Below are 20,951 nucleotides of genomic sequence, written 5' to 3'. Positions count from 1 at the left end.
ACAATTTAAATCAAAATAATAATAAAAATACATGTATTTTACCAAGCAACAACAACTAAACAAGAAACAAAATTAACGTTAAGTATTTACAGCAATTGTTTAAAATTCGAACCACCCACATCGATACATTTCTGACATTTTCTATTAATGGAACTAATTGAAGCTAATATCATGTGGTGGTTTTCTTTTAATTCATTACACCTGTCTTCTATTCGCTGCATTAGTTGTGGTCTAGTATCTATTGGAGTAGAGTAAACTTTTCAAGTAGGTCACCCCAAACATAGAAGTCCAGGGAGTTTAGATCTGGCGATCTGGCTGGCCAAGACACTGGACCCTCGGCACCATTATGGTTGACATTGGCATTTGGTCTTCTACCTATCCATCATCTCATATAATTTTCATTAAGCCATTCTTGTATTATTCTCCTAAAATGCGCAGGAGCACCATCCATTTGTATCCAGCTATTTTGTCGTATATTTAATGGAACATCCTCTAATAATTCAAATAGATGGTTTTCTAGAAAGTTTAGAAATGACTCCGAATTTCATGAGGATTTTCTTGTGACCAAATATCCAGATTGTGAAAATTCACTACCCCTCGCCTTGTGAACGTAGCCTCATCGGTCCAAAGTATTTCTAGTAAGAATTCAAACAACCACTGATAAAAATTCAGGCGTCTCTCTGCATCTCCCGGAAGTAAATTTTGCACAGGTTGTAAATGGTACGGATTTCTGCCATCCTTACGTAGAACTTTTCAAATTTTCGATTTACTCACCCCAAGTTGCCGAGACGTTCTTCGTGTACTTACCCGAGGATCGTCGTCAAATGCTTTTAAAATTTCATTTCTGTGCCTTTCATTCCTTTGTCGTGATTTTCCAAATATTGTTTTAATCCAAAAAGATGAAAGCGATGAGTGTAAAGAATTTTGTTGATGTGCTTACAAATTGCACTTACTTTTAAGCATAAACATAAATATTCTTGTAATATTATGGTTAGAAGTGTCTGCCACAAGGGGATTGTATTGGTATGAATAACTTGAGAACGGTGAACTTTAGGGAAAAAATTCAAGTTACCTTTTTTACGTATTTTGTGCATTAGAATATAAATTCGTTACAATAGCTTGTAAAAAATACAGTGGCGTAGGTTTTTTTTTAAAAGAGGAGGTGACCCTGTCCGGTTGTAAACCACTGGTTGAATCTTTAGTGCTCATATTTTAGGGAATACAAGGCCTACTATCATACATTATCTGTACTAAATTTTATTGAAATCGGTCGATGGATTCCGGAGATATAAACAAAAAATCAATTTTTTTTAACAACTTCAACACCCTGTATCTCTAAAACGAGGCCGTTCCGGACCTATGTTTATAAGGCAAACACCTACTATTTTAAAGAGATCTATCTACCCTCGAAGTTTCCTGCATAAAATTCGGACCACCCTGTAGACACCATGGTCTTGTCATTTTTTGTGGGGTTGTGTAATTCTACAGATACTAGATTTATAACTACTGTATTCATATAAATATTACTTAATCACCTATTTAAATTTTATAAACATCACCATAAAACTGCTATTCCATAAACAAATTAATGTGTATTTATTTTATCATTTGTAGCAATTTCAAGAATTTTGTTATTAACTTTTTATGTGGCATTATTAAAAAACTTATTTATAAGAACTTTCTCAGAAACATTTAAATACTCGTATGTCTTCCCGTGCAACAAACTATTTATATTTTTCCTGCAAAAAACAAACTTCTGACGTAGATATGGAATGTCTCTATAACGACTAAAAATATTCATAGTCATATATCTGGAAATTTTACTTTTCTTATATAAATAATACTGAAAATTAATTTAAATTCTAGGAAATTATTGAGGTTATTATTAATAGTTAGTTGGAGCAATGAGCTTTACCTAATTAAAAATAAAAAAATGATTATCGTATTAAGATTATAAACAGAAGACGATAATATGATGTCAAAAGTATTAATTTATCAATCAAATATTTCAAGGAATAGGAAACAAAGAAACTTACTACTATTTGAAAATTATATTGGTTTATCTATGAAATTAAAGTTATGTGGTAAAAATCATTTTTAAAATACATGCGTCTATTAAATTAAAGCTATCTCTAGATGGTAAAAATCATTTGAAAATCATTTGAATGCAAAATTCTAAAAAAGAATTGAACTTGAATTGGAAGTAGGTTTGTATTAAAATTATACAGTTATTGGCATTATCTATTCGATTGTTTAGATGTAGGAGGTCACTAGAACTAGAACATGAACATATGGTGATGAATGAAACATAAAATTATTATTATTTTTTTTATTGAAAAAAATCATTACACAACTTGTGGGGACATTATTATTATTCATATACAATTATATTAGTGTGTAGTAAAGAAACTTGATTCAACTCGTGGATATCGTGAAAGTTTTGGCTCAAAGTCTGCTAAAAGGTTTCTAATATACAGTACTGTATATAAATTATGATTTGATAAATTACGAGCAAAAAATTTAGGAGTGAATCTACTCATAAAAATAATAGTACCAAGTTCACGTGACATTTTTTTAAAAGCTCAATATTAACGGAGTTACATAACCCCAAAAATTGATTAATAAATTTGTCTTAAGTTTTCTTTAATTTAAAGTTTTTTCTCTTTGGTACCTACACTTATTATTGACAACAAACTGCATCTGTGAAAAAAAAAAAAACATTTTAGAGCTCTAAATGGTCAAATGGTCGTTATAATAACTTTTTATTCGCGATAATTAAAAAAAACAGCTTAATATTAAAAGTCAACAAAAATTCTTAACTAAAGTCTATAACTATAAAGGTATTTCCTAGAGAAAAAACGTATTTATGATTAAAGTTTTTCAATCGTCTCTTGTCTTGAATTCTAAACAAAGAACTAAATTAAATATCTGCATACCGGGTAGGAAAGTACCGATGGTCTATCTGAAGTTACGTGAGAGTGATAAAGCCATAGAAATCCATGCGATAGAGAAGGATGGTTATAATGAAGGCATCTCATAGTCACCACCCGTTTCGCCCTTCCACAAATAAGATCCACTTCTTATTTGTGGAAGGGCGAAATGGGCGGTGACAATTAGACACCTTCACTATTACCCATCCTTGTCTATCACATGGATTTCTATGGTTTACATTATCACTCTCAACTTCAAATAGACTATCGGTACTTTCCTACCCGGTATATGAAATAACAAGAAGGAATGCTACAGTTATTCTGTAAATAAAACATACTTTTCAATATGACCTGCTCTACTTTTATATACAATGGTAGATTTTTTATACGCAACACCTGCAAAAATTGCGTAAATATTTATTCTACTTGAATTACAGACATTTATAAGTAAACTATGCCAAGTACTTATGTTATAAAATACATATTCATAAAATATGGATAACACCACATTTTCAATAATAAATAATAGAATAAACCGTATTGTATCGCATCAAAAGTTAATATAAAATTTAAAAATCTGTAAATTTCTTAACGGATAGTGGATATTAGTATGGAATTCGAATCGTTGCAAAATTAAGATAACGTATTCAAAATTAAACACAAAAAATCTATATTTTTTTTGTTGTTACTGAAGAGGCTTTGTCTATTTCTGAAAGACATATTTCACTTACTACATTTCGGCTCCCCAAACTTTCTTTTCTGTGTATGCTACTGCTTTATTATAGAAGATTTAGGATTCGGTTTCAACCAGTCTATTTGAAAGGAAACATTATTTTATAGCAATACTGTAAAGATATTTTAGCAGTAGTATAATAACCTCATTACAATGTGCTGTCGTTTTAAAGTCTTAAGGAAAAATAAAAAGGAACACATGATATTTCCATTTATTTTTCAGAATAATTTTTTTAAGATTTGCAAAAAAAATAACAACGACACGCGGTGTTCCCAAGCGGTCACCCATCCAATAGTCCAAGCATTATAGAGAAATGCTTACAGAAATTATTACCTGGACAAAAAAAATATGACCGTATAGAAAATTAAATTTTAAATTGAGTTTCTTTTACTTTAAACTCGATCCAATATGGCGAACATGGTTAAAAAAAATCGCAAAATTGAAAAAAACGGTTTTTCGAAAATAACTAAAAAAATATAGCACGGATTGAAACATTTTAAATGAGAAAGTTGTAGGTTTCAAAAAGATCTATCCACTGATGTTTTGAAAGTATCGATTGCTTTGTTACTTTTCGAGATATATCGAAAAAACCGTTAAAAATCTTCTCTTTTCTCTTCTTCTATAACTCGTTTACATTTACATGCCCATATTTGCTATTTACTACAAGCATAGCCTGCGGCAAGCCAAAAAAGTACATTTTTGAAAAATTTAAAAATATTAATTATTTTTCGAGATATATCGATTTTTTGAAAAAAAGGCGCTCTCGAAAATTGGCTAAATCTTCTCAGCGGATAGCCCTACAGTAACGATGTTTGGTTTATTTTCTTCGTAAAGAGTTATATTATCATGCTGTTAAAAAATGTTGACGATTTTATTAATTTTAAGGATAAAAAATGACTTTGAGAAAGTTGCACTTTTTTGGGTATGTTTTTTTCAAATTACTATTTCAATTTTTATTTTATGAAAATGACTTTTAAAGAAAGAAAACTAAACATTAACGGGTCTATTTTGCTTCTAATGCGAAAATGCTATAATATTCGTGTTTAGCTACCCCAGATTAAGTACAAAAAAATAATAAAAATTGAAATAGTTATTTGAAAAAAACATACCCAAAAAAAGTGCAACTTTTTCAGTCATTTTTTGATCCTTAAAATTAATAAAATCGTCAACATTTTTTATCAGCATGATAATATAACTTTTTACGAAGAAAATAAACCGAAAATCGTTACTGTAGGGCTATCCGCTGAGAAGATCTAGCCAATTTTCGAGACCGCCTTTTTTTCAAAAAATCGATATATCTCGAAAAATAATTAATATTTTAAAATTTTACGAAAATGTACTTTTTTGGCTTGCCGCGGGCTATGCTTGTAGTAAATAGCAAATATGGGCATGTAAATGTAAACGAGTTATAGAAGAAGAGAAAAGAGAAGATTTTTAACGGTTTTTTCGATATATCTCGAAAAGTAACAAAGCAATCGATACTTTCAAAAAATCAGTGGATAGATCTTTTTGAAACCTACAACTTTCTCATTTAAAATTTTTCAATCCGTGCTATATTTTTCAGTTATTTTCGAAAAACCGTTTTTTCAATTTTGCGATTTTTTTTAACCATGTTCGCCATATTGGATCGAGTTTAAAGAACAAGAAACTCAATTTAAAATTTAATTTTCTATACGGTCATATTTTTTTTGTCCAGGTAATAATTTCTGCAAATTTAACATTAATCCATGACAGAATGCTTGGACTACAAGTACTATTAACCGCGCCCGACGATGCTTGACTTCAGTGATCGGACGAGAACTGGTATTTTACATCGTGGTATGGCCGTTGCCAATAAACTGTTTGAAGTTTTGGAAATATAAATATAAATAATATAAATTTGAAAAATATATTTTTTTAAATTGCCTGATACAAGGTGTTTTCAAAGTTGAGTCATTTAGGTATTTTAACAGCTGGTAGAACTCGTAAAAAAAGTCGATTTACCAAAAATCGTCTACATAAAAGTTGTAGAAGAATAGTTATAATAATTTGTTCAAAATTTTTACCATTTCTTTACCATTTATATTTTTATAAGGCATTGGTCGAAAATGACAATAAATCAAATTTGTATTACAAAGTTTTTAAATTTCTATTTTTTTAAAATAATTGTTAATTAATAAACTTAGTGAAAATATCTGAATAATAGATTTCAGTTACCTATACTAAAATAGTAACATACAAAAACTTAAGCTGTCAAATATATTTCAAATAGGAATGTCATTCTTAGTCTTGAGAACGAACTCAGATTTATTTTTCTAAACGTTAACTAGCTGTAGTGCCTGGTTTCTTAGTAATGAGTATTATTTTATTTTTTATATCTGATTTTTTCAGTGTAATATTTTTAGCCAAACATGGGTTCATCAAATAACCCTTGAATAATTCTTTTGGTGCAAGTGTTTGATCAATTACCTTTTTATTTTTTATTCACATGTTACAAAATACTCTAACAAATAGAGAAAAAAACTTTGCCACAAATAAATAACATCGGTATTCAAAACAAAATAATGACATTATTCAATGCGTTTTCTTGCTTCCCCCAGAAGTCAAAACGTATTATCGTAATAAAACGTAATAAGAAAAATGCAAAACTGGCTGACATTTAAATAATTGATTACATACTTTAATAGTTAATTGCTACACGCGTGGTAATAATTATTAATGGTATTAGCCATTAGGATAGCTGTTACGTAAGTTCAAAATGGAAAACAGATTATATCGCAAAATTTCCGTAAGTGAATGTTTTAAGAGAACAGGAATGGGAAAAATATAAATAATGAGATAGCCTAAGGAAGCGACTTACCCTTATCGCTGTTGTTTTGCCAGAAGAGGCGCCTCTCGAAGAAGGTTGTGCCCAGTGGATGCAGTCGCTTGCAGAACACTACATGCAAAGAGAAGTAATCCAAAAAAAATGTTTCCAAGCACTAGGAATATGCATGAAATGCATTGAAAGCACATAACAATGTCACAAGATAGTATTTGTTCAGCGGCGACCAAACGAATCAATTGGATTTTGAAGAATTAGTAAAAAGTGTCGCAAAGAACTACCTCATTGACAGAACAAAAAAGCAAATAAATAAAAGTAGTTTTCAGTTTTTACATTGTAAAAAAATCGGTGTGAGTGAAAGCAATAAAGGTACAGATTGAATCCATTGAGTGAAATTATTGTGTACATTTTCACTCAATATTGGGCATTTTGATCATTTTACTCAATTGCAATATAGGTACTTCTTAAATAAATTCTTGACGTAGACTCGTATTTGGTGCACTTGTACATAAATCAGAGTAAATGTCCTCATTACTTAGTGAGTTTAAATGTATATTAATTTCGAATAATTTGAATGGCGCCGTGAAGATGGTACCACTTACTTATTGCTGCTGTAATCTCGACCATAGTTGATAAGTGTCCGTTAGATGCTCCAGAAAAGCGTGATCGCTAGGAGAACAGTCCTTATCCGGCGGCGGCGGGTCTCAGCTGACGAGTCTCAGCCTCAGCCAGAACAGAAAGACGCCCCGCGAAGGGCGCGTAGTGAATTAATTTCAACACTGTATATCCTAATTAATCATTTATGAGTGATTTATTTTTGCACTCAATATTTAGTTAATTAAAAACCAAGTCTGAGTAATCGTCATGTTAGATAAAAAGTCAACTCTAAATTGGCTTTATATACAAAGAATAGAGTTAAAAGTCGCTCAATTAATAGCTAGCCGTAATTCGGATTTGAGTACAGTGTAACATCAGTAGAAACATTTAGACAAAATGATTATAAATAGTAATTATTAAGGGCTAACTGTAATTAAAACTAACAAGTAATCAAAATATTTAATTAGAAAAACTAAAAATTACGTGATATCTCATATTACTTCTGGCAGCACTCAACTAGTGATGTTAAATTACTTGTAATTTATGAAAATGTAATTTTACTGGTAACATTTCATGTAATTTACAAATTAGCTTGTAATTTATGTAATTTATGACATTTAAATTTTACGACATTTTAAAGTGTACTCGGCTTGTTTAGCTTCTCAGTACTCAGCTTCTATAAAACTAATCCTGCAATTCAATGATTAAAAAATAATATTTGTCGATTTTTAAGCAAAAAAATTAAAATTTTTATTCATATAAGTAATATTCATATAAGTGCAGCAGTAAAAATAAAATAAATCAAATCTAAATACAAATATTTAGGTTTCTATGTAAAGCAGCTTTCGTTTCTTTAAGCATTTGTTTTTCCGGGACATAGGCCTTTTTTGGTAGAATGTTAATTACAATTAACAGTTCTTAATTCTTCAGTAATTAATTCTTCGTCGTTTATTTCTGTTTCCTTTTCTACCTCTTTTGTTCTATCTATTTCTGTCAGTTCGGTCTTTGCATGGTCAACCTAAATTTTAGTCAAAATTATGAACTAAAAATGCAACAACGAAAAACAAACCTTTTCAAGTGAAATATTTTGTATAATAATAACACGCCTTTTTTCATTACATTTTGCCTCAAATCCTTCATTTCTTTCAGGTAATACCTTATTCTTATTTTACATTGACAATTTATTGATGAATTAATTCATGAAGTCGCTTCATCAAGAAATTGGACAAGTGTAATGCTTGGTGCATTACACTTGTCGAATTTCTTGTCTACTGTCAAATAACTTCATGAATTTATTCATCAAGTTCTTGACGAATTAGAACATGCTCTAATTTTCGTCAATTTCTTCGTGAAGTTCAGAAGTACCAACCCAACAGATTTCCTGCCTCAGATAAGTAATGAGGTTATGTTATTGGAATATGTAAATAATTGTGTGGCGTCGTACTAGTTTTGCATTGTTTTTACTAATTTGTTACTTACAAAAACTAATGTTTATATGATATATGTCAAAACGGTACCGCTGTTGTGTCACTACAATTATGAGTGGAAAGGTGACATTTTTTAAGTTTATTTGCTTCTTTGATTTGTTGGTAGAACTGATTTATGCGTAAAAAAACTTGACAAAGTCTGTAGCAGTGTAAAACCACACTGTTTACCAATAAATTCGTGAATTAATTCATGAAGAACTTCGTTAATTCATTCATGAATAAATTGTCAATGTAAAACAGCTATTAGAGCTTGTATAATGCTGGTGCTCTTCCTCACTATCACCATACTCTTCAGAATGAATGCTAATATTGCTAAACTAAAAGAAAGGTTATAAAATCTTAAATGTCAAATTTGAAATTGGCGCGATATTTAAAATTAAGTGTAAATTAACATTAATTACAGTAAATTACGTAATTTACGTAAGTTACAAAAATTACATAAATTACATCCGTTATCTCGCGGTGCGTAATATTACGGTAATTTTACAGTAATTTGTGTATGTAACAATTTGTCATTTTACCATTTACATCACTACACCCACCTGGTTTCAAACAGCTGGAAAAGCTAAATATCCACTCAAATTATATCACAGACAGCTTGTCTGTATTTAAATATATTCATATGTTATATTTGTGTAACCTTGACGACTTGAGAACCATACGCTATGCTATTAACGTTTTAATGAGGCCCTGACATTGACAGTGAAAATATTGGAACGTGGTTTAAATAGAAATAGCTGTAGTACAAAACGAACTTCATAATAGTATAGGATAGTTTATGATTCCTACGCTTCAGATGAATCCTAAAAAAAAAAGTAACTGAAGTAAATAAAAACGAAAAATAGATAAAAAAATTATATGCCATGTCATGCGTTTGAATAAGTTTTATTTTTCTATGCATAAAAGAATAATTTATATGTAATCTTAAAATCACTAAATCCTTTATGGAAGGGTGTGGTATTACAAAATATTTTAATCATATTGCCTTGAACCAAATAAAGACAATAAGTGGCTTGTTTTACTACAAGATATACTTATGACAAAACTCGTTATTGTTCTAGGAAATGTTTATCAACATCGACAAATAATTAGCGAAATTGTTATCTTTTTATCTTCACAAAACTAACTCATTTGCCTCAACAAAATGTACATATACAATATTATTGTTAGTATTACGAAGCAGAAACAAACAATTTCAAAGAAAATCAAATATAAAAAAGCAGCTAAATTAAAAATTTGATGGAAGTCATCTTGAATAACAAATATATAATAACCCCTAAATAAAGTGTAAAATGGATGTTATTGTTGGTATTGTTGGGTCATTCGCTAGAAATGAAGAGGGTATATGAAACAAACATCAAAGTTACAGTTGTCAATAAAAACAAGTAATAGGTAACTCACCGGGGGGTTACACTCCCCCCTACCTAACTTTAGGATTCAAGGTATATCCTTCCATTAATTAGCAAACATGTATCATTCGTCACCTGAAATAAGTCGAGGCTCCCTCGGACGCCAACTAGTTAGCATCCCAACTACCAGGTGTGTGAGTCATATAATATTCTGTCACCTACCTCAACACCACCCAGTATGTGTCAATCGAAGCGCAGGTAAGACCCCGTAGAACTTACAAGGCACACTTCGAAGTCGAAGGACCTACAGCCATTAAGACCGGGAACACGTAGCGCGCCTTAGGGTTTTCAAAAACATAAACGAGTATGTCAAAAATTCACAATTCATTAAATAAACGTATTGAAGCTATCTCACAGATATTAAAATCAACCTTATTCGATCGCTGGCCAGGCACCACTGTCACAAAGAACAACTTCTCTTAGTTTCGGCATAAATTACATTATCTCAAGGGCAAATAAACACTTGGCTGGCGCATTCCGTATGAACAGCTGAGGTTTGATTCAAAGCAACCACGATAGTTTTCATTTCATAATAAAATATATATTGATTCGTATTATTACAATACTTAAAAAATTAATAAGTGTTACAAAAGTTAATTTCCAGTATAACTGGAAGTGCAGTCTATTGAATTAAATGAAATTTTCAGAAAAATTAAACTTCCAGGGAAAAATACTGAGCATTTCATTTTTCGTTTTAATTTTTTAGTATTTTCATTAATAACATTCGAAGGTACAGTTGAAAATAAAAAAAATGTGTTAGGTTAGGTACACTGAATATCATTCACAATAACTACATTTCCTATTTCTTCTTTACCATACGACTCTAATTGCACTGACGCGTGTATCTATAGAAAACTAGAGAAAAAACAATATTACTACACCAAGAGCATTATTGCGTGTTATCGATAATTCAATTTCAACTAAGCGCGTTTTATTCATAAACTGTACTTAATGCACGAACATGGTTCTTGAAATATGAGCAACCAAGGTAATCTGCTATCGCTTTTGCATAATATCTGGAAGAGGAAAAGATGCAAGTCGTGAAAAGTTGTTATTCCCAAGATAATATTTTATATTCATGCTTAGTTGCGCTACCCTTAGAAGCTAGAAGTTAATTATTGGTCATTTTTTCACAATGACAAATGATAAATTACTCCAAAAATAAAATAATAATAAGTGATAAACATTGAGTTAAATAAAAATTTTTAAAGGAGTTGTTATGAACTTTTCTTTATCTGACTGAGAAAGGTGATTAATCGTTCATGAATTCACTAAAAAGACATTGACACGTTCTACTATCAAAAAATCAATCAAAAAGGAAAAAAGTTCTGTTGAACTCAACTTCAAAAGTTGGGGAGTTTTACTCAACATTTCCGAGACTTATACTTGTAAAAAAAGCACCACTAAAATCTTGCCTCTAAAGGATCAGTCGGGTCATTTTTATAAAATCAGTTTTGCTAATCAGAAATTTCACACTGAAAGAACAAATAAATAAAAAATGCTCATTACTAATTAATTGAGCTGTGAAATTTGGACATGGTATGGGTGTACCACGTGCAATCTACCTCTCTCTATTTTTCATTCAGTACACTCTGGAGTGTTGTCAATTAAAAAGATGTCGTAGCGCACATTCACGCTATTGTAGCGTTAATAGATGAAAATATGTACAGAGTGTTTGTACTTCCATGATACATCATGCGAATATTTGCCTTTACGTAGAAGATTATGATGAAGAAGATGACACAACAAATAACTCCGGAAGTTATAGACAAAGTTCAAGAAGAGTTTAGTGCTAGTCTTTCCCACTGAGAGCAGTTAATTTAAAAATCTGTTGTACTTGGGTTGTTAAAAATACCTTTTTTGTTGAAATTTTAGTTTTTTTTTTAACTTTGGCACTATACAAAATTCTATTACCTAACCTAATTGATATGGTTGAATACAAGACATATCTCATGACCGACATTTGTATTTAAAAAAACATCCACGACGCCATCACTGTCGCACATACAGTATACAGTGTGTCCAATTAAGTCGGCACCATATGGGAAACTTTTTTATTATTGGTTTTATGAAAAAAAGTTATTCTTAATAAAAAGTTCTGCATGGCTTAAAACCCAAAATGAAGTAATCAATTTCAATTTTTTGCGTCTTATTGCGTCTACCATTAAAAAACATATTTTGTTATTTTCACATTGATAATAATTTACGTCTAGAGATCGACATTAAATCTAGGATGCACTGACAAAACAATGAATTCAATACTATAAATGTTTTATGATTTGTAACATTAAATCATAATTTATTTGTTTATTTACTAGTATGTTTATATCCAAAAATTATTAAAGATTGTTTTTAATGGTAGGTGGAAAATATTGGATATCTGACAGTAGTTTTTTATTGGGATCTACTTTTCTCAATACCGATTGTAGATATTGTAAAAAATAAAGGGGTACTTTACTCTTGAGCAAAATTTACATTTTTCAACAAACGTCGTATGCAACTGCAAAAAATATAAATCTAATTATATCATTTTGGGTTTTAGGTCATGCAGAACTTTTTATCACGAATAACTTTTTCTCATAACATCAATAATAAAAATAGTATCCCATATGGTATATGGACACATTGTATTTAAAACAAATATCTCGCAGAACGTACTTTTAAAAATAAGAATTTTAATTATGTTATAGCTGCAATCAATGTCGGTAAAACAAGGATCACTGCTGTACCTACTATTCCGGTTTGCTCTGTTATAAAACTATTCTTCTTTCCATTGCATTGGTTTGGTAAATCGATACAGTTACAGTATTTAAACAAATGAAAAAAAAAAAACAATTACCAAAACAACATGTAATTTAAATTATTTTGTTCCTTCCTTCCTACATCCAGTAGAAAGTGATTTCCAAGTAAATATTGCTTAATTCAAACTTTCCATAAACTAAATCTCGTTGAATTGCGCAATAATATATAAAAGAACTCATAAAAGTATACATTTAGTAGTTCAATGAAACTGTCCAGATTTTTTATTCTCCTCCGCATTATACAGGGTAATAACTGATCCATGTAATTAGTCGTTCGCTCTTTAATGGTAGCGTCACCTTGAAATCGAGAGTAATAAGACTTTTTAAATTAACTCGAGGGTACGGTGTCTGCCTCAAGAACGAGTGAAATGTACACAACGAACTGAAATATAAAGGTTATAGGAAAATTAAAGTAACGGTAGGTTAGTTTAAGGCTGTATCCGGTGTGGTCAAGTGAGAACTGTTTTGTGAAGTCAATTTGTGAGATGCAACCGATTTAATAAAAAAAAAACGAAAGGAAAAACATATGTAAGTAAATTTTTCAATTAGGATCTATCAAGTTGTATAGCTTGAAATAAATTTTATTCAATTTATTACTTGACTTAATTGCGTATCATTACTATTTGACTTGATTTTGTGTCTCTACGGGTTGACTTAATTTTTAACTTTTATAAAAAGCGAAAACTCGAGTAGCAGAATATTTTTTGCACCTAGATTTTCCTTAATACCTAGTGATTTACCACACTGATATGATAAAACCTTTTTGGAACCGCCACTGATAGCTCTGCTTCTGTTTACACATGTTGCTTGCCTACTTGGAAACCGCTATACATAAAGACGAGCAGTTTTCATAAACGTCTTCGTATGTTACTACCGTATTGTTACATTATTACTGTATTGATGGCTACTTATTAATACATGCACCACAGACACATCTTTATACAAAAAAAAAAAGGAAAAACACGGTTAAAATAATTTGGAAAAATAAATGTCTTTACTTAAAATTTTCACAATAAAAGACACAGGTTTCTGTAATGAAAACTAAAGTAGAACCTAAAATTGGACTAGCAATTATTCTTATTTATACAAAGAACGGAACAAAATAGCAGATGACACGTTATTTATGACCACAACTATTCACCCCTTTTTGTGTAGTATTAAGTCGGGAACGATTCCAATATGTTTAGCAATTATGAATATAATTAATTTTATGCACCGTTTTGCAGTTTCAATGATTTTGTTTAATGAAAATGCTTATTTTACCTACCATTAGAAATTCTTTCTTTAAATCTAGCATAGTTTCAACTGAAACCATTTATCTCCTGAAAATTACTCTTTACCTCTTTCTTTATTCGATCCTTTTCGAATATTATGTCTCGCTATACATTTTTAGTTGTGGTTAGATTTTTCTTTATCTTGTTCTTAATTTTGTTCTTTAGTGCAAGTTTCCTTGTTGATGTTATTTTTGAAGACAAAAATCTTCTCTATTTCATTTCCTTGATCCTGATTTTATTCTTTAGGTAAACGTTTTTCTCTGTCTCAGTCCTGGTATTGTACTTTACGAATGTTATTTGTTTATTTCTTTCTATATTTGAATCTTTCTTAACAAATACATACTCCTCATTACGATGTTTCTTTACCTTATTCTTAATGTTGTCCTTTATGTGACCATTCGCCCATATTTCGTTCTTGACACTTTATTTTTAAAGGTTTTCTACTAATTGATACAAATCCTATCAGTTGGTGTCAAACGATGTTCCTGAATACTAAAAAATCCAGGAAGAGATTTTTAACTGATGATATTGCGGGAAACAATATTTTTGGTGTTAAAAAATATTATTTCGACAAAGATTTCAATGACAATTTCAAAATTAAATTTAGTTTTAATTAATATTATACAACGAATTTTCAGTTTAAAAAAAATAGCATGATGTTTAAAACCAGAAAATTATATTTTTTTATTTAGTAAACACCACATACTACAGGTTTCTTAAGGATGAGAACAAATACTGGCTCATCTCTTTCCGCTGTATATTGCAAGCTGCCAATAATTATTATAAGGCTCAAAGCATGGACTTTGTTGTTCAGAGCCGTACTCAGGAAAACAGCTAAAACAACCTAAAAACCTTTTTGTCATAAAAATAGCAGCGATGTATTTAAAAAAATTAGCCTGATGATAGCCCCTCGAAGACAAAACGTTGGATTGCAAAAATGTTGACGCCATTGGATAGAGCGAAAGAAGTGGCAATATAAATATGCTATTTATTTTCAAATTCGTTTTCAAATAAAGCCAAAAAAAATATAACGATTTTGTAAAATTTCAGGTTTTTCCGGATATTTCTGGAACTACCTGGAATTTTAAAACTTTCTATATGGCATATTATTAGTTATAAAAAACACGACATTTTTTCTTATTTGAGCCACCCCGTATCTCTTATCGTTTCCTACATCCTAATGCTATCACATCCTTATCTTGGACAAACTGTATATTACTAACATCTTAAAGATTTTATCAACCCAATTTTGGGCTCTATTAAGAATTAAATAATTGGTAAATCATACAACTCCGAAAAATGTATTAATTTAAAGATATAATTCCATAAAAGCGTATTGCATTCAAAACATGATAAAACAATGATTACTTAGTTCTTGTTAAAACTGTTAAATGATTTCAAAAATATTAATTGCTGAATTTATACAACAGAGAATTCAATAATTCCCTAATGAAAAAGTTATTGCTACGTCGTTCGAACAAATAAGTTTATATTTTCCGAATTACCTCTATTTCGGTAAACCAAATGACAAAGTATAATAATTAATTCCAAAATCAGAAAAAAAATCAATACAATTTGTATCTGCAGAACATTATTTTTATTACTACTTCTTTCCTGTTTATTAGTTTATATATTATTTTTGTTCTTTCAATGGTCTGAAAAATTCACTTCTAGAGGTTATTTATTATATAATGATAATGAAATACTAAAAGCTAGAGTTTATTTTATTATATTTTTAAATAAATTTTTGTATTTTCTCAAATAAACTTCTGATTATTTTATTTTTATCGCTTTATGTGATATAGACTAAATCAAATAAATGCAACTTTATTTAATCCATGTCTATCACTTACTACCATTTGTGAATTTAATCTATCTTTACTGGGTTAAAAAGCTCCAAACCATATTTTATTTGATAGAAATAGATGAAGCGGCAGTTAATATGCAATATGTATATAATTTTATTCCACAGAGCTAAAAATGACAACAATACCATCGACCAAAATTTAACCTTCGCATATTTTGTTAATTTGATGAATTAATAATATACGTTCTATTGATTAACAATTACAAGCTAATTACAAATGTATTGAATACCTTATCGCTACTATCCGCAATGTATGTATATCAAATAATTAGTTTTACATTATTGATAAAATTATATTAATCATGTGTAATCCAAATGCCCCGCGTATCGGAAGGGACAGAAATTAGTTTAATTTTATTACCGCAGATATTTTATTAAATGAATTTATATAAAAACAATGTTATTATTAATACGTAATAATATTTTAATGAATAGTATACCAGTAAAATATTAACCATCAGGACATATTCCTCCTGAAATCAAGATCTGAAGTAGGTGATACTTTAAAAATTTCAGTGGCTTTATCCTGGCCTGGAAACTACTCAAAATCGTTTCTTCCAACCACTTCTTTACGCTGAAATAGTACCAAAAAATATGGAAAACCTGGAATATCTCGAAAACTTTAATAAAAAAAATACTAACATGGCAAATTCAACACATAGTTTCATTTAAAGAAATAAACAAGTTAATCTTGCTCCAAATTGTGAAATTTCTAATCCGTAACTACTATATTCCTATTTAAAATTTAGGTAATAAATAAGCAATGTGATTTTTTAAAAAACACATATCTAACTCCACACACAAGATGTCTAAATGCCCACATTGCGGGAAAACTATTACTCTATTTAAAAAATAATAACCCTTCAACGACAAGATGTGAAACGGTTTTTTTGTCAGTTACTCAAGAACAAGAAGACTTTTTTGTAGTTATCCCGCAGTTATTTACAAAATATAACAAGTGTCTCAAAACTTTAGAGAAATTTCAACCGTTCAAAAATATTTGACAGATCTGGATAGATATCAAATACTTCCACACACACACAAAGTCCACAAAAATTTGTTTTAAAAATGACCTTTAATGAAAGAGGATGCTATTTATTGGTCAAAAGCACATACAAGCAGTTTATTAACCAGAGCATGTATGCATGGCCAGAGTGTGTACTTGACATAATTTCAAGGATTCCTATTGTATAGCAACCACCGCATTGCGTACACTGTATTACTATATAAGTAATTAAATAAAGTTTACGAATTTTAAAATCGCATTCTGAGTTATAATTCTTCTAAAAATTAAATATGCACAACTTTCTTACAAAGTTTCTAAAGTTTAACATACCGGTACTCTAAGGAGGCCGTACACTATCAAACTCGAGTGCTTTTAGCCAGTGCAATGCCAGTGATTTTCAGACACTAGAGTAGCAGTACCCGCCAGTGTAATACAGGGTTCAGGTGATAACCCGTTACACAAGACATTTAAAGTAATAGAAATATTTATTTAAATAATGTGGAAGTGTCCAAAGTGCGTCTTTGGTCAAACAAAAACAAATTAGAGCGTGGAACATCAACCCGAAGCAAAATTAGAATTCGCAATGGAGGAAGGGAAAAGGGAAACGTAGGAGATACTTGGGAACCCTTCATCGGCGAGCTACCGACTAATGTCCCACACGGCAGGTGAAAACGGACCTAGACATAGACGATCCATCCAGACCCTCTGAACATGCTAAGGGGTATGATGGTAGATCAAAGCCACCGTAAGCTAGTCAGACCTACATAAATCTGCAACATGGCGCTTAATGTGGGGCTATATTGTCAAACGAACAGTTGACCTACCAGGATCCGCGACAATATCATACATGATATTTATGCAAAATAATCATTAAAATTAATTTCTTTGTAATCAACCGCTTCTTGATACAATCAATTGCGCTTGGATGAATATAATGTATTTATGAAAAACAGTACAAACGAGATGTCCCATTAATATTGCGAAAAAATTCAGGGCCAGTTTCCTTGACCAAAAATAAGAAAGAAAGTTCCTATAAACCTATGTCCGAAAATGCTTTGTTTCGGAGATACAGGGTGTTGAAATTTAGAGAAAATACAATGCTTTTACTAATATCTGGAGAACTCCAATTCCGATTTTTTTGAAATTTGGTATGTTTATAAAAGCGACAGACGTATTCTGAGACGTCACTGCTTTTTCTTAGGTATCATATGTGTTTCTAATTATGCGATAAAAATACAACTTTTTTGTCTCTTTACTTTTTTGGTACCTTGCTTCGTTTTCGAGCAAAAAATTAATAGCTTAAGTGTGTGATTTTAATAAGTACTTGAACTGTGTAGTTGTCAATTCCTGCTTGTCAAAATGAATTACACAAATAGTGAAATGTGCGATATGCATTTTCTTTATGGTCTTGCCAACGGTAATGCATTAGCCGCCAGGCGCCTCTATGAGCAGAAATACCCTAATCGTATAATTCCTCATCATACTATCTTCACCCGTCTTCATCAATGTCTTAGTGAAACTGTTTTCGAAAACTTACCGCAGGAAACGGGTAACTCTGCACAGCAATAACCCTACAATTGGAGGAAGATGTACTTCATGAAATTGAGGACACTCCAACAACAAGTACCAGACAGATTGCTAGAAACTTAAATGCAAGTCGTTCTACAATTTTCAGGATTTTAAAAAATAATATTCTGTACCCTTATCACATCCAACGGGTTCAGTCACTTTTACCGACTAATTTTCCGTTAAGATTAGATTATGTCGATACGACAAAAAATTGGGGAAAATCTTCATTTTTTAGCAGAAGTACTATTCACGGATGAGGCGAATTTTTCTACAAAAGCCATAAGCTTTGTTTTGGTTCCCATAAAATTCGGTTCCGAACCATTCTAATCATGCGCAGTCTGAAATATGTGTTCGAGTTTACATTGAACAGTTCGGAATTTCGCAGATGTTAGTTTTGGTTTTATTCGAACTTAATTCGGAACCATTCTAATCATCCGAAGTAGTTTTAGCTCCGTAGCACGAATTGCTTAGAACTGTATTATTGGCGCATGCGTAGTTGTTCCCATTTTCCCAAGCTCCATTTGTCATTCATAAATTGTTCATTTCCTATTTTTCGTTTAAGAAAAGTATCTTTTTATTGGGTTTTATGAGTATATTTTTGTAATGCGTTCTAGTTTTCAAATAACTCCGGATAGTTCCGAATCGTTCAGAATTTTTTCTATTGCGTTTATAGTTCTGCGATGATTCTAGACTGTTCAGAAATAGAGAACCAAAACAAAGCTATAATGAACTTCCATAATAATCATGTATGGGCGGACGAGAACCCAAATGCAATATTAGAAGGTCGTCATCAACACCAATTTTCATTTAATGTATGGGTCGAGATTGTGGGAGACCACTTAATAGGCCCATTTTTTTACCACCGAGACTTACTGGAGACGTTTATCGCCGTTTTCTTAAGGATGAATTGCACGTACTTTTGGAAGACATCCCATTGCCATTAAGGTTGCAAATATGTATTTTATGCACGATGGTGCTCCACCTCATTTCAGTTTAGCTGCACGTGAATATTTGAACAATATCTACCCAAATCGCTGGATAGATCGAGGAGGCACTCAACCCTGGCCCCGAGGTTTCCCGACTTAAATTCGTTGGATTTTTTCCTTTGGGGTCACCTCAAACATTTGGTTTATACGACTCCAGTGTCCAGTGTTAATTCGTTTATGGTTTATACTCGTAGACGAATTAAAAAACCGCATTGTCGCATCCTGTGAAACAATTAGACACACAGCCGGAATATTTGAACGGTTTCGCCAATCAATGTGTCGTAGGATAGATGCTTGTATTAGAGTTGAAGGTGCACATTTTCAACAATTGTTGTAACGCCTGTGTATGTAAAGTATTATTCATATCATTGCTATTTGTTAATTATTTTTTCTTATGTTTCTGTTAATATTAATTATTTTAAAAAATATTATTTAGTGAGTTATTGTTTCTCAGCTTGTTACATTGTTTTTCTTTCAAATGTATAGTTAAAGTGAATAACTAAAACATTGAATTTATATTTTTGTTTTCTACTTCCCTTAAGAATATGCATATGAAAGGATATTATTTTTTTGCTCCAAAACGAAGCAAGATATCAAAAAAAGTAAAGAGACAAAAAAGTTGTATTTTTAATCGTATAATTAGAAAAAAATATGACACTTAAGAATAAGCAGTGACGTCTCATATGTTTACTTATTAATATCCCGGATGCCGCTGGAATAGATAAAATACTTAAATCAAATTACGTCAGAAGACATCTACCGTTTTTATAAACAAACATACCAAATTTCAAAAGAATCGAAATTAGGGTTCTCCAGATGTCAGTAAAAACCCTTGCATTTTCTCTAAATTTCAACACCCTATATCTCCGAAACGAAGCATTTTCGGACATAAGTTTATAGAAATTTTCTTTCTTATTTTTGGTCAAGGAAACTCCCCCTGAATTTTTTCGTAATATTAATGGGACACCCTGTATATTTCGTCATATTTCATATTAATAAACATTATCAGATTACATTATGCACATTTTATCAGAAAAGCGAAAAGTTATCATCGTAAACATGTCGTTTGTTTTTATCGTTATCATCGTTCATGATCTATAAATTCTTTGTCGCTAGAGTCAGTCAGCGGAAGTTTTTGGACATTGACAGGTGTCGAGTGTGATCCTCGTCGCTTATTTATACCTGCGAACAATAACAGTTTCAGGTATGTGAATATTTTATGTACTTTATGTTATTAGATAGTAATGGAATCGTAAATTTCACTACAACAGCTGATAACAACCATGAAAATTAAAAACGTTAATTACTGATATAATTATGATAAATACTATTTTGCATGTAAATAATGCCATATGTAGAGGTAGCAGTATTTTGCAAACGTTCAGAAGTTTGTCACAAGTTTTCTATCGAAGGTGATATTCCACAAAACGCTATCTATTCCATTATATCTGTAAGTAGATTTATAAATGTCAGAGAATGGCTATCTGTG

At 30.8% G+C, this 20,951-nt stretch overlaps 2 protein-coding genes and 1 long non-coding RNA gene across 3 annotated transcripts in view; 2 read left to right on the top strand and 1 right to left on the bottom strand.

Annotated features, from left to right (window-relative positions):
• Positions 1 to 2,600: 2,600 nt before the first annotated feature.
• LOC108905268 lies at positions 2,601 to 8,157 on the bottom strand. The gene is made up of 3 exons (XR_001964264.2): positions 7,069 to 8,157; positions 6,503 to 6,580; positions 2,601 to 2,700 (listed from the first exon to the last, which is right to left on the bottom strand). It is a non-coding gene; the product is annotated as an uncharacterized LOC108905268 (long non-coding RNA).
• Positions 8,158 to 13,141: 4,984 nt separating this feature from the next.
• Positions 13,142 to 20,951, top strand: part of LOC108905265 (trehalase-like) — a 61,896-nt gene continuing 54,086 nt past the window's right edge. The window contains exon 1 of the mRNA XM_018708069.1: positions 13,142 to 13,288. The gene's annotated coding sequence lies outside the window, so the exon portion shown is untranslated. The remainder of the gene's footprint in view (positions 13,289 to 20,951) is intronic.
• Positions 20,565 to 20,951, top strand: part of LOC108905264 (trehalase) — a 35,596-nt gene continuing 35,209 nt past the window's right edge. Inside the window, exon 1 of the mRNA XM_018708064.1 lies at positions 20,565 to 20,666. The gene's annotated coding sequence lies outside the window, so the exon portion shown is untranslated. The remainder of the gene's footprint in view (positions 20,667 to 20,951) is intronic.

The sequence above is a fragment of the Anoplophora glabripennis genome, unplaced genomic scaffold, assembly GCF_000390285.2.
Source record: "Anoplophora glabripennis isolate ALB-LARVAE unplaced genomic scaffold, Agla_2.0 scaffold172, whole genome shotgun sequence".
In the NCBI taxonomy this organism is placed as follows: domain Eukaryota; kingdom Metazoa; phylum Arthropoda; class Insecta; order Coleoptera; family Cerambycidae; genus Anoplophora; species Anoplophora glabripennis.
Note: the sequence above shows the minus strand (reverse complement) of the source record. Positions and strands in the feature narration are given on the sequence as shown.